At 34.1% G+C, this 14,700-nt stretch overlaps 1 protein-coding gene and 1 long non-coding RNA gene across 6 annotated transcripts in view; one reads left to right on the forward strand and one right to left on the reverse strand.

Annotated features, from left to right (window-relative positions):
• LOC113069188 (transforming growth factor beta-1-induced transcript 1 protein) overlaps nt 1-14,700 on the forward strand; it is a gene marked incomplete at its 5' end in the record, with an annotated part of 74,663 nt that overhangs the window by 13,762 nt on the left and 46,201 nt on the right. The gene's annotated exons all lie outside the window — the stretch shown is intronic.
• On the reverse strand, nt 7,516-13,146 carry LOC113069189 (uncharacterized). Of its 5 annotated transcripts, XR_003279668.1 has the most exons (7): nt 12,297-13,146; nt 12,153-12,196; nt 11,724-11,849; nt 11,481-11,572; nt 10,477-10,580; nt 8,334-8,454; nt 7,516-7,767 (listed from the first exon to the last, which is right to left on the reverse strand). It is a non-coding gene; the product is annotated as an uncharacterized LOC113069189 (long non-coding RNA). The 5 variants fall into 5 exon arrangements; XR_003279667.1 differs by having other exon boundaries at nt 12,153-13,145; XR_003279669.1 differs by having other exon boundaries at nt 11,481-11,557; nt 11,740-13,144.

Consider the following 14,700-nt stretch of genomic DNA (forward strand, 5'->3'; position numbering starts at 1 on the left):
AATGATCAAACATACATAATCAGGGTATCTTCCGTCCATTCCAAATCCGTTTCCAATTAAAAAACAGAAAACGAAAAACTCAAGAGGATTCAAGTGAGAGAACATGAACTAAATAACGAGAAATGGAAAATGGCTCGTTTATTCGTTATTCCATCTAGGTTAACAAACGGAAAATGAGTTTTTGACTTGATTTCTCATTTTGTCGTTTGGAGTTTAAAAAACGGTTTATGGCTTCAATATTTCATTCGCTCTTGTGAGTGGAGCTGAAACGCTCCTTTCATCTGATTGGTCGAATCGCTCCGCCTTCAACTCGGTCTCCTCAGTCTTTCAGAATAAGAGTCTTGCAAGAGTAATGTCTGAAACCAGATGTAGCTGGACACATAATTTGTGCTGCTGCGACTTGCAAGTCACCCCTTTAAATTATTTATAGGTTATAGTATTGTATGAATATTGTCCCACTTTTAAAACAGTGAAAATAGTTCTGTCTCCTTGGATAAAAGTGGAAATAAAAATCAATTATAGACTGAACAGTTCCATGATAATATGTCTGTAACATTTACCACTCTCGTCTTTTAAGTCTACAGGCAATAGGTAGGTGTGTGTGTGTGTGACATTAAAAATTAATTGGGAAAATTAATATAGTTCATTTTATGAAATAAATTTGTAATATTAGTTTTATTACATAATAAATTGAATGATGTTTTTCTTTTAGCCTTGAGAAAGCCGACATATATTTGAACATTATTATCATTTATTATGAGAGTAATTGACAACGACTAAAATTTTAATGTTTCACCAAATTCAGCTCAGATCTTCAGACTTGTTTGACTCGTTGCTGTAACTGGTCAGATTTTGTCCTTCTCAAAAAATCCTAGTGACTTTCATTATCTGAGCAATGAAGGTCTTACACTTAATGTCCACTAGAGGGGGAGACAGGATTTCTGTTCATGTAAGTTTAAATGACAGATAAAACATGAATTTCATGTGTACTACCATGAATATGCCATATCTGTGTACAAGAATAAACTTCACACTTCAAGTTGTACTTAAAACTTCCCATTCTGGCTTTTTCAACCTACCTGCAAATTTATTTTAACATTTATTTTTTGTTCACACTGGTTTATGCATTTAATGTTTGTCCATGTGGAACTTTTATTTTTCATGAGCAGTACATTTTAAGATGTACTTGGTGTTGATAAATCACATGCACTGAATGTAAAGTGCTAATGTCAGGACTCTCAGTCCTCCTCCTGGATGGCCAGTGTCCTGCAAAGTTTAGATACACCAAATAAACACACCTAAGCTAAGCAAGGCCTTCAGGATCAGTAGCAATGTCCAAGCAAGTGTGTTTGAACTGAACTCTGCAGAACATGTTTCTCCCGGTTCAGGATTTGTACAGTTTGATGTCTGCATGCAGAGGTGTACTTCAATAAGTACAATGTAAACTGTATCTATAAAGACAAAATCTTCAGATCAGCATTTAGGCCACTGCCTTGAGGTCTCCATCCATTGGTCAAAACAGACCTCGCACCCCACCACACTCCTGCTAGCTGTCAACATTAACTGCGGCTGGTGCCAAATAAAAATTATTATGTATCCCTTGTGCATTGTTCAAATTCACTACCCTTTCGTTATGTTTTGGATTAAAACATCCACTCAATTAAACTGCTATAAGCAATAGATTAATTTTTTTTTCCCCTTAACTTATTGTTGGTGGCTGTTTTTGCTCCATTGACTTCCATTATAATTAGCTTTTTGATTGCAAAGCCATGACGCATAATCATGCATTCTTTTGTGGTTTTCAATTTGTTATTTTTTAAAGTTGATCACTAGGTGGAACCATTATTTATTATTTTTTTTTTTTTTATTTAACCTTTATTTAACCAGGAAAGTCCCATTGAGGTTAAAAACCTCTTTTTCAAGGGAGTCCTGGCCAAGAGGCAGCAAAAACACAGTCAATTACATTTATAAAAGTTATACAATACAAATAATTAAAAACATTTGCAATTTAAACAGGTCATTTCAGGTTCTCTCAATCTGGACTTAAAAGCATTTAAGGAAATGAGTTCAGATAATTTCAAGTCTTTTTGCAAAAAGTTCCATGCAGAAGGAGCTGAGTAGACAAAAGCCCTTTTTCCCAGTTCTGTACGGGCAAATGGAACAAAGAGCAGCAAGTGATCATTTGATCGCAATGAATAAGAATCAACACTTCTCCATGTGATTAAACTACAGATGTAGGATGGCAAAAGACCAAGCATGGCCTTATAGATAAAAGTATGCCAGTGCCCTGATCTCCTGTTGGACAACGATGGCCATCCCACTCTGGAATATAATTCACAATGATGGGTCAAGTTTTTACAATTCGTAATAAATCTCAGAGACGCATGATAAACAGTGTCAATCTTATACAGACATTGTGCTGAAGCGGTCCTATACACCAGGTCTCCATAATCTAAGACAGATAAAAATGTTGCAGTGACTAGCTGCTTTTTTGCTTTAAAAGAAAAACAAAATTTATTTCGAAAGAAAAAGGACAGTTTAAGTTTGAGTTTCTTCACAAGGTTGTCTATATGAGGCTTAAAAGTGAGAGCATCATCAAGCCAGATACCAAGGTACTTATAAGAATGAACCACCTCTATGACACTTCCAGTCAAAGTGAACACAGGAGGAGGAGCTTGAGAAACCTTCTTAGTATTTCTAAACAGCATCAGTTTGGTCTTATCAGCATTGAGAACCAGCTTAAGCTGCATAAGCGTACGTTGAACCACATCAAAAGCTTTCTGCAAAGACTCAACCGCTTTAGCTGGGGATGATCCAAAACAATAAATAATCGTGTCATCAGCATAGAAATGCATATTAGCATCTGACATATTGTGGCCTAGTTCATTTATATACATAATAAACAATAGAGGACCTAATATTGAGCCTTGTGGCACCCCCTTTTGGACCTTCACTAATGCAGAACATAGACCATCACATTTAATGCACTGAGTCCTGTCACTCAGATAATTCATGAACCAGGAAACTACACAATCAGACAATCCCAGACAAAGAAGCCTTTGCTTTAAAACAGCATGGTCCACTGTGTCAAAAGCTTTCGACAGATCAAGAAAAAGTGATGCACAGAATTGCTTTCTATCAAGAGCGACAAGTATGTCATTAATTACTTTTGTAACAGCAGTGATGGTACTGTGCTTTTTCCTGAAGCCTGACTGCAGTTTAGAAAGGAGTTCATTTGAGTATAAAAACTCTTTTATTTGGTCTGAAACAAGGGATTCTAAAATTTTTGACAAAACACACAAATTAGATATAGGCCGATAGTTAGTTAAAACTGCTGGATCACCTCCTTTAAACAAGGGAGTAACAAAAGCTGACTTCCAAACTGATGGTATTTCATTGTTTTGAATTGACAGATTAAAAATAATTGTAAGGGGCTCTGCAACAAAATCAGCCGCCTTTTTCAAAAAGTAAGGCTCTATTAAATCTGGTCCAGGAGGTTTTCTGTGATCTAATGCTTTAAGAGCTCCATGCACCTGCTGCACAGTAAAAGAAACAAAATTAAAAGGCTCTCCAGAAAACACTGATGAGTATGTGCATGGAGTGACAGCGACTACTCCTGTCGACTCGGACAGAGAACCAACTGATACAAAATGCTCATTAAAGCAATTTAAGACATCAACTCTGTCGTAGACTGGAAGAGAGTTTTTTAAGACAAATTTTGGGAGGGCTTCATTACTTTTATTCACAGAAAGAGACTTGATGACTTTCCAAAATTTCTGTGGATTATTGAGGTTTTCACTTGTGACTGATAAATAATATTCTGATTTAGCCTTTTTGATAAGAGAGGTACATTTATTTCTTAGTTGTCTGAAAATGGACCAGTCAGTGGCAGAATCACCATTTCTAGCTTTAGCCCATGCCACATTTCGCTGATGGATAATGTCTGACAACTCTGGAGAAAACCAAGGGTTTTCCCGTCCCTTCACTCTGTGCTTTGTCCAAGGAGCATGTTAACCCTTTAGATAGGCCTGTGCAAAAAAAGCTTAGTTTCTGACTTGTCTATGAAGCTGTATGGAGTATAACAACATATTATATTGTGTTTAGTGTGTAAGAGAGAGAGGGAGAGAGAGAGAGACCTTTGCGCCCTTACCTTGATGTATTTGAGAAAATCTAAATGTACACCTCAGCTCTCAGAACTACATGGAGTAAACAAACGTGTATTTATGCACCTGCTGCCTTTTAATGGCGGTGATAAGTATAGACTATACAAAAGCAAAGTACATGGACTTAAACACTTGCATGCCATCCTGCTGGTCATTTGTTGGTGAGAAGAGCAGTAAGCAATACGAGAAATTGAATTGAATTGAATTGAGAAAGGGCTTGAATGGAACCAAAGTTTTAGAAATGATTATGCAGTTTGACCCCTCCAGCTAGCTGCAGCTTATTTGAAGTTGGTATTGTATTTTGATCCATAATTAATTATGTTCAAAGTATTTTTTTTACAGGATTTAAAGGTTTTAAACTGGCTTTACCATCAAGAAAAGACAAGCATTTCACACATAGGCCATCCGTACTTTTCACCATCAAATGGCAGCAGCACTTCTTTTTTAAATTGTTAACTCCATGTAGTTCTGAGAGCTGAGGTGCATATTTGGATTTTTTCAGATACATCAAGGTAAGTGCACAAAGGACTCTCTCTCTCTCTCTCTCTCTCTCTCTCTCTCTCTCTTTCACACACACACACACACACACACACACTCACACTATAATTTGCTGTTAAACTCCATATAACTCCATATACTAGCCAGAAACTAAGCCTTTTTTGCACATTTTGTGTGTTTTTTTTCTACCCTGATTTGGGTACATCATTTATGAACTTGGTAATTAAAGAGTTAAAATCTTGGATTTTTTTTAACATTTGGTAGTTTTGATCAGGACTGAGGTTGATTAATAGATTTACGCAAAAAAAAAACAAACAAAAAAAACACTTTATTTGATACATTTTTACTGCAGTTTTATGTAGTGGGTGTTTTCATCCAGAAGATAACGAAAGTATAGTGTATTTTCCCACAGTGTACTGTTGAGTTTTTTTTTTAAATATCAAGCATTTTCCCAAAATATGTCTCAAAATAAGATTTGTCACCAAAAATCATTCCATTAGCTGAAACACAGAGAAAGTTGTGGCCAAAATAAGACTCAACTTTACCCCCTAGTGGACGAAAACGTCCCCAACAACGCATTAGGGGTATTATGTAACAGCAATTAGTACAAGTACATTTGACTTGCAGTTTTCCAAAACGTAATCATTTTAATTTGGCACCAGCTGCAGTAGTTAATGTTGTTTTATATTATACAGCTATCATTGAACTAAGGTGTACCCCCCTACCACCCCATCTATCATTGAAGAACCTGTGTTACACATGAAATTCATGTATTTATCTGTAATTTAAACTTACATAAACAGAAATCCTGTCTCCCCCTCTAGCGGACTTTAAGTGTAAGTCTTTCATCGCTCAGATAATGAGTCACTAGGATTTTTTGAGAAGGACAAAGTCTGACCAGTTACAGCAACGAATCAGAAGAGTCTGAAGATCTGAGCTGAATTTGGTGAAACATTAAAATTTTAATCATCACTTGACTCTCATAATAAATGATAATAATGTTCAAATATATGTCGGCTTTCTCAAGGCCAACAAAGAAGATTGTTCAATTTAGTATGTAATAAAACTATTACAAATTTATTTCATAAAATGAACTATATTAATTTTCCCAATTAATTTTTAATGTCACACACACACCTACCTAGTGCCTTTTGACTTAAAAGACGAGAGTGGTAAATGTTACAGACATATTATCATGGAACTGTTCAGTCTATAATTGATTTTTATTTCCACTTCATTTTTATCCAAGGAGACAGAACTATTTGCACTGTATTTACAGTGGGACAATATTCATACAATACTATAACCTAGAATTTAAAATTTAAAGGGGTGACTTGCAAGTCGCAGCAACACGAATTATGTGTCCAGCTACATCTGGTCTCAGACATTACACTTGTAGACTCTTATTCTGAAAGACTGAGGAGACTGAGTTGAAGGCGGAGCGATGCGACCAATCAGATGAAGCCATAAACCGTTTTTTAAACTCCAAACAACAAAATGAGAAATCAAGTCAAAAACTCATTTTCCTAGATGGAATAACGAATAAACGAGCCATTTTTCCATTTCTCGTTATTTAGTTCATGTTCTCTCACATGAATCCTCTTGAGTCTTTCGTTTTCTGTTTTTTAATTGGAAACGGATTTGGAATGGACGGAAGATACCCTGATTACCCCTGCTGAAAAAAACAATAGAAACCATTACAGAAATTCTAATGGTTTCCATTACAAAACCATTACAAACCATCAGCAATTAACCATTAAAACCATTACCAAATGGTTTCCATTACGTAGTGTGTTTTGGGCATATTCCATTAGGATTTATTGGTTTGTATTGGTTTCCATTACAAGTTTGTATTGGTCACAATTTGCACATAATGGTTTCCATCACAGTTTTGTATTGGTTCTGATGGTTCCATTACAAGTTTGTATTGGTCTTTATTATAACAAATTTAATGGTTTCTGTTGGTTTTGTAATGGTTCCATTACAAGTTTGTATTGGTTTTTATTAAAACAAATTTAATGGTTTCTGTTGGTTTTGTAATGGTTCCATTACAAGTTTGTATTGGTCTTTATTAAAACAAATTTAATGGTTTCTGTTGGTTTTGTAATGATTCCATTACAAGTTTGTATTGGTCTTTATTAAAACAAATTTAATGGTTTCTGTTGTTTTTGTAATGGTTCTGATGGTTCCATTACAAGTTTGTATTGGTCTTTATTAAAACAAATTTAATGGTTTCTGTTGGTTTTGTAATGGTTCTGATGGTTCCATTACAAGTTTGTATTGGTTTTTATTAAAACAAATGTAATGGTTTCTGTTGGTTTTGTAATGGTTCCATTACAAGTTTGTATTGGTCTTTATTAAAACAAATTTAATGGTTTCTGTTGGTTTTGTAATGGTTCTGATGGTTCCATTACAAGTTTGTATTGGTCTTTATTAAAACAAATTTAATGGTTTCCGTTGGTTTTGTAATGGTTCTGATGGTTCCATTACAAGTTTGTATTGGTTTTTATTAAAACAAATTTAATGGTTTCTGTTGGTTTTGTAATGGTTCCATTACAAGTTTGTATTGGTCTTTATTAAAACAAATTTAATGGTTTCTGTTGGTTTTGTAATGGTTCTGATGGTTCCATTACAAGTTTGTATTGGTATTTATTAAAACAAATTTAATGGTTTCCGTTGGTTTTGTAATGGTTCTGATGGTTCCATTGCAACTTTGTACTGGTCTTTATTTGCATATATTTAATAGTTTTCGTTGCAGTTTTATATTGGTTCTGATTTGAATGTTTAACTGATAGCTGGTAATTAGGCCATTAATAAGTAAATAATTTAAATTATTAATACAAACTGTACACAGGTTTTGTCAAGAATATAATGTTTTTATTTATTTAAACTTCATACCAACCTTTCAATAGCAAACAGTTCAGGTTGTTTTGCAAAGAATTAAGAATATGCACCTAAAATCAAAATTATTCACAGAATACTCAACATAGCTGGAATTAACACAAAACCTTGACATTACATTTTATTTTAATTATTGTTATTCATTAATGCATTATAGAAATGCAGGAACTATGAACTGTTTTTGTGGCTTGTAGCTGTCTCAGACCTGCAAAAAAAAAAAAGAAAAAAAAAAAAGGGACAATTTATTAGGACAATGTACCACATTACCAGTATGTGAGATTATCCATACATATATTTATATGGCAGTCTCAAAAAAGTTATTGATTTTTCTTTCATGCCTAAAATCATTAGGATTTAAAAAAAGAAAATGTTCCATAAATATATTTTGTAAATTCCCTACCATAAATGTATCAACTTATTTTTTTATTAATAAAATGCTTTGCCCTGGATTTGAAATATTTTTCACAATATTTAGATTTTTTAGCACCATCAGATTCCAGATTTTCAAATAGTTGTATCTCAGACAAATATTGTCCTCCTAACAAACCATACATCAATGGAAAACTTATTTAGTATTATTATTGAAATAAAAATCTAAAAAATAAAATAAAAACAATTACCCTTGTAACTGGTTTTGTGGTCCAGTTTCACAAATATGCTTGAATAATTACATTATCTACTTTTTATGGTACATAGTCTCTATTCACTTCGAGTCATATTAGATAAGAGGTTGTAGCAATTCCATTCTGATATGGATATGCAAACACTTACCACTGACAGTTTTATCTGGTTTATGTCACTGATCTCCTCAGCCAGGTATTTCCATACACTTAGGAGGCGTTTATTTCCTATAAGGTGTGACCTTTTTTCTTCAGCTTCTGAGACAGACACTCTTGTTTTGAACACACACACACACATACACACGCACACACACACACACACACACACAAAAATTGAAATTCAAGAACTGATGGACTAATCTCAGACTTTAAATCTGACCACTCTCAAGTGGAAATTAAGTAGCATATGTGACCTGTGCTGGCAAAGTTAGTCACAATGAGCAAAAATCAGTTGAGGTTATTTTCTCATTAAAAAGTCCTTCAAAATGATGTATAACTGTATATATATATATATATATATATATATATATATATATATATATATATATATATAAAAAAAATGACTGAGCTACACCCGTTTGAAGTTGAAAGAGTTGGCAAAGTCAACTCTTTTCTATTTTCTAAAGGTTCCAAACCAAAATCACTGAGCAACATTGCATCTTTTCCTGCAGTTCTTTTCTTAATAATAATTCACTTTTTTATTTTACATCCGAACAAAAGCATTCAAGTAAGAAAAACTAATAATCAAATGTAAAATCCCTTTATTCATTACAAATAAATTAATTATTAAAACTATAAAAGCAGTTCAGTTAGTCATTCTGTGTATACAGGTGCTCGTCATATAATTAGAATATCCTAATTTCAATTCAAAAAGTGAAACCTGTATATTATATTCATTCATTACACACAGACTGATATATTTATTTATATCTGACAACTAAGGAAAATCCCAAATTCATTATCTTAGAAAATTAGAGTATAACTTAAGACCAATACAAAGAAAGGATTTTTAGAAATCTTGGCCAACTGAAAAGTATGAACATGAAAAGTATGAGTATGTACAGCACTCAATACTTAGTTGAGGCTCCTTTCCCCTGAATGACTGCAGCAGTGTGGTGTGGCATGGAGTCGATCAGTCTGTGGCACTGCTCAGGTGTTATGAGAGCCCAGGTGTCTCTGATAGTGACCTTCAGCTCTTCTGCATTCTTGGGTCTGATATATCACTACTCAGCAGCAGTACAGTCCTTTTTGAAGCGAGACACTTCTGGTTCTGTCTGTTCAAGAGTGGCTTGACACAAGGAATGCGAAGCTGAAACCCATGTCTTGCATACGTCTGTGTGTAGTGGTTCTTGAAGCACTGACTCCAGCTGCAGTCCACTCTTTGTGAATCTCCCCCACATTTTTGAATGGGTTTTGTTTCACAATCCTCTCCAGGGTGCAGTTATCCCTATTGCTTCTACACTTATTTTGTACTACATCTTTTCCTTCCCTTCTCCTCTCTATTAATGTGCTTGGACGCAGAGCTCTGTGAACAGCCAGCCTCTTTAGCAATGACCTTTTGTGTCTTGCCCTCCTTGTGCAAAGTGTCAATGGTCGTCTTTTGGACAACAGTTAAGTCAGCAGTCTTCCCCATGATTGTGTAGCCTACAGAACGAGACTGAGAGACCATTTAAAGGATTTGCAGTTGTTTTGAGTTAATTAGCTGATTAGAGTGTGGCACCAGGTCTCTTCAATATTGAACCTTTTCACAATATTCAAATTTTCTGGGATACTGAATTTGGGATTTTCCTTAGTTGTCAGTTATAAACATCAAAATTAAAAGAAATAAAGATTTGGAATATATCAGTCTGTGTGTAATGAATGAATATAATATACAAGTTTCACTTTTTGAATGGAATTAGTGAAATCAACTTTTGGATGATATTTTAATTATATGACCAGCACCTGTATTTATCAGGATATATATATATATATATATATATATATATATATATATATATAACTGTAATTTGAATGTCGGATTGAAATGAACACTGTTATTAGAGTAGTTAATTGTTAGCATAAGTGCGGCTAATAATAATAATTAAAAAAAATAATAATTAGCATGTTTTTGTGTTTTGCTTTTGTACTGAAATTGGTACTGTGACAACACTAATAGCTAGACCTCGATTAATGTGCTCAGGTGCACTGCAGGTTGGAGCAAAACTCTGCATGTAAGTGGACCTTAAGAGACAATGTTGAAATCTCCTGCAATATGTTCTGAGCATGCACTATAAAGAGACAGAATGACTTACAACACTGGTGTCCAGTCCTGGGCTGGAGGACCACCGTTCTGCAGAGTTTCTGCTGATCCTTGATCAGCTGCTCAGGTCTGCTTAACTGGGGTTGGAGCTAAACTCTGAAACAAGAGAAGACAACCAATATTATGAAGTTAAAAAAAAAAATGATTCAGAAATATGCACAACGTTTGAAAATGCACAAAGATGAGAAAAAAGCTGTGTTTAATGAGAACTTTCCACTGAAGAATAAGAAGCAATATTAAGTCACAGATGCATTTTTATTAATTCTTATTAATTTTGTTTAAATATGTTACAGTAACCTTGTGCTTTATCAATGATTTTCAGTTTCTGAAATAGAAAAGATCTATCAGTGCTGAATGGGATCATACATACATCATATGTAATGATATTTAACAAGAGTTCTAACACTGTGTCGTCACTGGACAGAACAACAAAATACAACAGAGCCTTTTATAATCAATGATGTTCTCTACACTGGATGCGGCACGAAACAACAAATCACAGACGGTGATCTGATGCCTTTTCCTATTTATGATGTACTGACACAAAGTTTAAATGATTTTTAACAGTCACTTTTGTGTGAGAGTGTGTAGCTTGGAGATAGAGATTTTTTTATGTTTCTGAAATAAGTCTCATGTACACTAAGAAAACTGCATTTATTTGATCATAAATAAAAATGGTAATGTTGTAAAATATTAGTACAATTTCAAATAACTGCTTTATATGTGAATATTTTGTACAATTTTATTCTTGTTTTCACAAAGCATGATTTCTGAAGGATTGTGTGACACTTGAGACTGATGCTGAAAATTCAGCTTTGATCGCTTATTAAAACAAACTTAAATAGAAAATAGTTATTAAAAAAATGGTAATTTCACAATTTAACTGTATTTTAATCAAATAAATGCAGCAGTGGTGAGCATAAAAGATGTCTTTGAAATACATGACAAATCTGACCCTTACATTTTTGAATGGTGTATGTTTGACGAATTGCTTACTATTCATGGTTCATAATGTCTAAAAATGTTCTTCGACAGGAGATATGACTAGAGCACAGCCATCAGCATGGAAGAACCTAGGAACATAAGCACTGTCACAGAGACAACAATATTTATTATACAATGCCAGGTATAAGGCATATACTATAGCAGAGGTGAAATGCAGAAAAGAAAAATAATAATTCACATAATATATAATTTATATAATCATTTACAATAAATATATATATATTTTAGTTTTACTTAGTAATGCTCCTACAGCGTGGACATCAAAATGTGTATGTTTTCATCCTCTCTGTCAGCAGCTCCCTTCAGAAATGTTAAAATCAGGAACTTCTCCTGCGTCATAGAGGTTTTTTTCTGGCACTTCTGAAATCACAGAACAAGTTTGTATTTATGTGTTTACCATGAAAGATCAAAACCTGAAGGTTTCAGTCCATTTTCACGCTCTATGTAAGTGATGTAAAGTTATCCGGTTACGTTAGTGCACATTTTAGGATTAAACAGTGCATACTTTTAGGGTTAAATTAATTTGGTTACTTCCATTCATCCATTGATCTATATGGAGAGAGAGAGAGAGAGAGAGCTCATCTACACACAAGATTACATTAAAAGCCCAAACTTAATAAATAAGAGCTCATGTCTATCGTTACCTCTTGTAGTTAGCCTTACCTTTGAGATGCTAACGGCCTTTTTCTGACGACGCTAAACCATTTCTATGAAGTAAATATTAAACGAAAGTGTATAATTTACATGAAATAAAGTGTCAGGAACACTTTAATGTACTATTTGTGTAATTTAATAGACTAAACTTACCTAAAAAAAAAGTGAAACCACATTGAGTGTCAGCGATCAGCTTCTTGACGGTTGGGCTGCCGCCTCGTTTCCATGGTGACGTCCTCCGCTCCAGTTCTGCGCGCGCGCACATTACAGCACGTGGAAGTCACGCAGAATTTCACTGTTATTTCACATCTATTTTTGGGCTAAATTTGGACCAAATCCGACAGACAAAACAAAGACCAACTTTTCAAGTCAATTTTGAAGGCCATGACCAGTCGAGTTGATTTAAAAAAAAAAAAAAAAAAAAAAAAAAAAAAAAAAAAAATTAAATGAATTAAAAATAACCTTTCCAAATGACGTATGGTGGCAATCCAAGACAATACATACCACCAATAGAAGAAAGCAATTTACCAATAGAGACCCACAGGGACCATTACTGTGACCATTACAACCAACATAATTCCCATTATAACCATTAAAACCATTACAAATTTTGTAATAGTTTCTATTGTTTGTGTGTTCATTTTTTTTCAGCAGTAGCCTACCCACTAAGACCATTACAGTTTTCCAAAGAAACCACTAAATTTATTGGAGTCATAATGGTTTCTACTGGTGTCCAGTAGATACCACTAGAAGTTTCTAAAGGTGTTCTATTGGTCCTTAATGGTATCCAATAGACAATACACGCCACCAATAGAAGAAAGCAAATTACCAATAGAGACCCACAGAGACCATTACAGTGTCCATTAAAACCATTAGAATTCCAATAAGAACCATTAAAACCATTACAAATTCTGTAATGGTTTCTATTGTTTTTTTCAGCAGGGACCCCGGACCCAAGTGTATATTTTGGTCATTTGATTTTCTATTTAAAAGTAAATAAAGATAAATGAGAAACGGTTTGATTTTCATTTTTTCGTTTTGTTTAAGAAACAGAAAATGAAAATTTAGCTGGATTTTTTGTATTTTTGTTTGTGGGTAAAAAAAAATGAGATTATGCTTTAATATTTGTTTGAATGTGTGGGCGGCGCTGAAACGCCCCTTTCATCCCTTCGGCAAACGCAAGCTCAGTTCATCTTCACCAGGAGAGAAGTGGCAGACAATTATTAATGATCAATTATTAATCCTGCAAATTCCTTGCTAGTGGTGCTTGCAAGATAAAATAATAATAATAATAATAATAATAATATGATAAAAAATAATATTATATTTTCCCGGTTGTTGCATGTTATTGACAAAGCAGACTTGACAACTTTATTTATAAAACGCGATTTGAATTTTACTTTAGCCTGTGATCTACAATGACATGGAATAAAATATAGGCCTACTACTAATTTTTTGCCTACTTATTTTATTCTAGGCCATTCATTAAAAAAATAAAATGGGAAAAATCCAACCCCACATTTATAATAAAATTTATTTTAAAATAAGTTAAATTTTTCCCCATAATTAGTCTACTTTAAATGTTTTAATTATAGGCTATAGGCTACTTAGAATTATGAACTGAATTCACGAATTCTGTAGATTACGGTATAGTGATGGTGTGACATCATTACAGATGAGTTCAGACTCATTATCTTTCTGACGTTTCAGAAAGAAGTTCATGTAGACCGAGATGGCAGAAAGCACATCCTGTTGAGTTTTGTAAGGTTTTAGTGTTATTTAGGGTTACGACCCAAACTGACGGAGCTTGAAGCCCTGTTATCGGGATGGAAGGTGTGGATCGGGATCCGCCAATCGGTGAAGTGCAGCAGATTACACTCTACAAGATAAAGCTTCAGTTGCTGTTGCTTGTAATAGCAAATGAAAACATGTTAGGCTACCTGTGAGGTTTAATAAAATTAGTAGGCTAAAAATCTGCATATTTCATGTCATTGTAGATCATATAGGCCTACAGTAAAATTCAAATGTCATTGAATAAATTAATTTATGTTTGGTCAAAAAAAAAAAAAAGATATATATATCTTACAAGCACCACTAGCAAAGAATCGGCTGGATTAATAAGCTCTGCTGTCTGCCCCTTCTCTCCTTGTGAAGATGAACTGAGCTTGCGTTTGCCGCTTGTCGGAGCAGTACAGAAGGGATGAAAGGGGCGTTTCAGCGCCGCCCATACATTCAAACAAATATTAAAGCATAATCTAATTTTTTACCCACAAACAAAAAAAGAAAAATTCAGCTAAATTTTCGTTTTCCGTTTCTTAAACAAAACGAAAAAACGAAAATCAAACCGTTTCTCATTTATCTTTATTTATTTTTAAATAGAAAATAAAATGACCAAAATATACACGGACCCCAACCTTTACTTGGAATTTGTGCTCTGCATTTAACCCAAGTGCATACACAGTAATGAACACACACCCAGAGCAGTGGGCAGCCATATTGCTGCTGCACCCAGGGAGTAGTTGAGGGTCTCAACTCAGTCGTGGTATTAAGGGTGGAA

This window comes from Carassius auratus, unplaced genomic scaffold (assembly GCF_003368295.1).
Source record: "Carassius auratus strain Wakin unplaced genomic scaffold, ASM336829v1 scaf_tig00001016, whole genome shotgun sequence".
Lineage (NCBI taxonomy): Eukaryota > Metazoa > Chordata > Actinopteri > Cypriniformes > Cyprinidae > Carassius > Carassius auratus.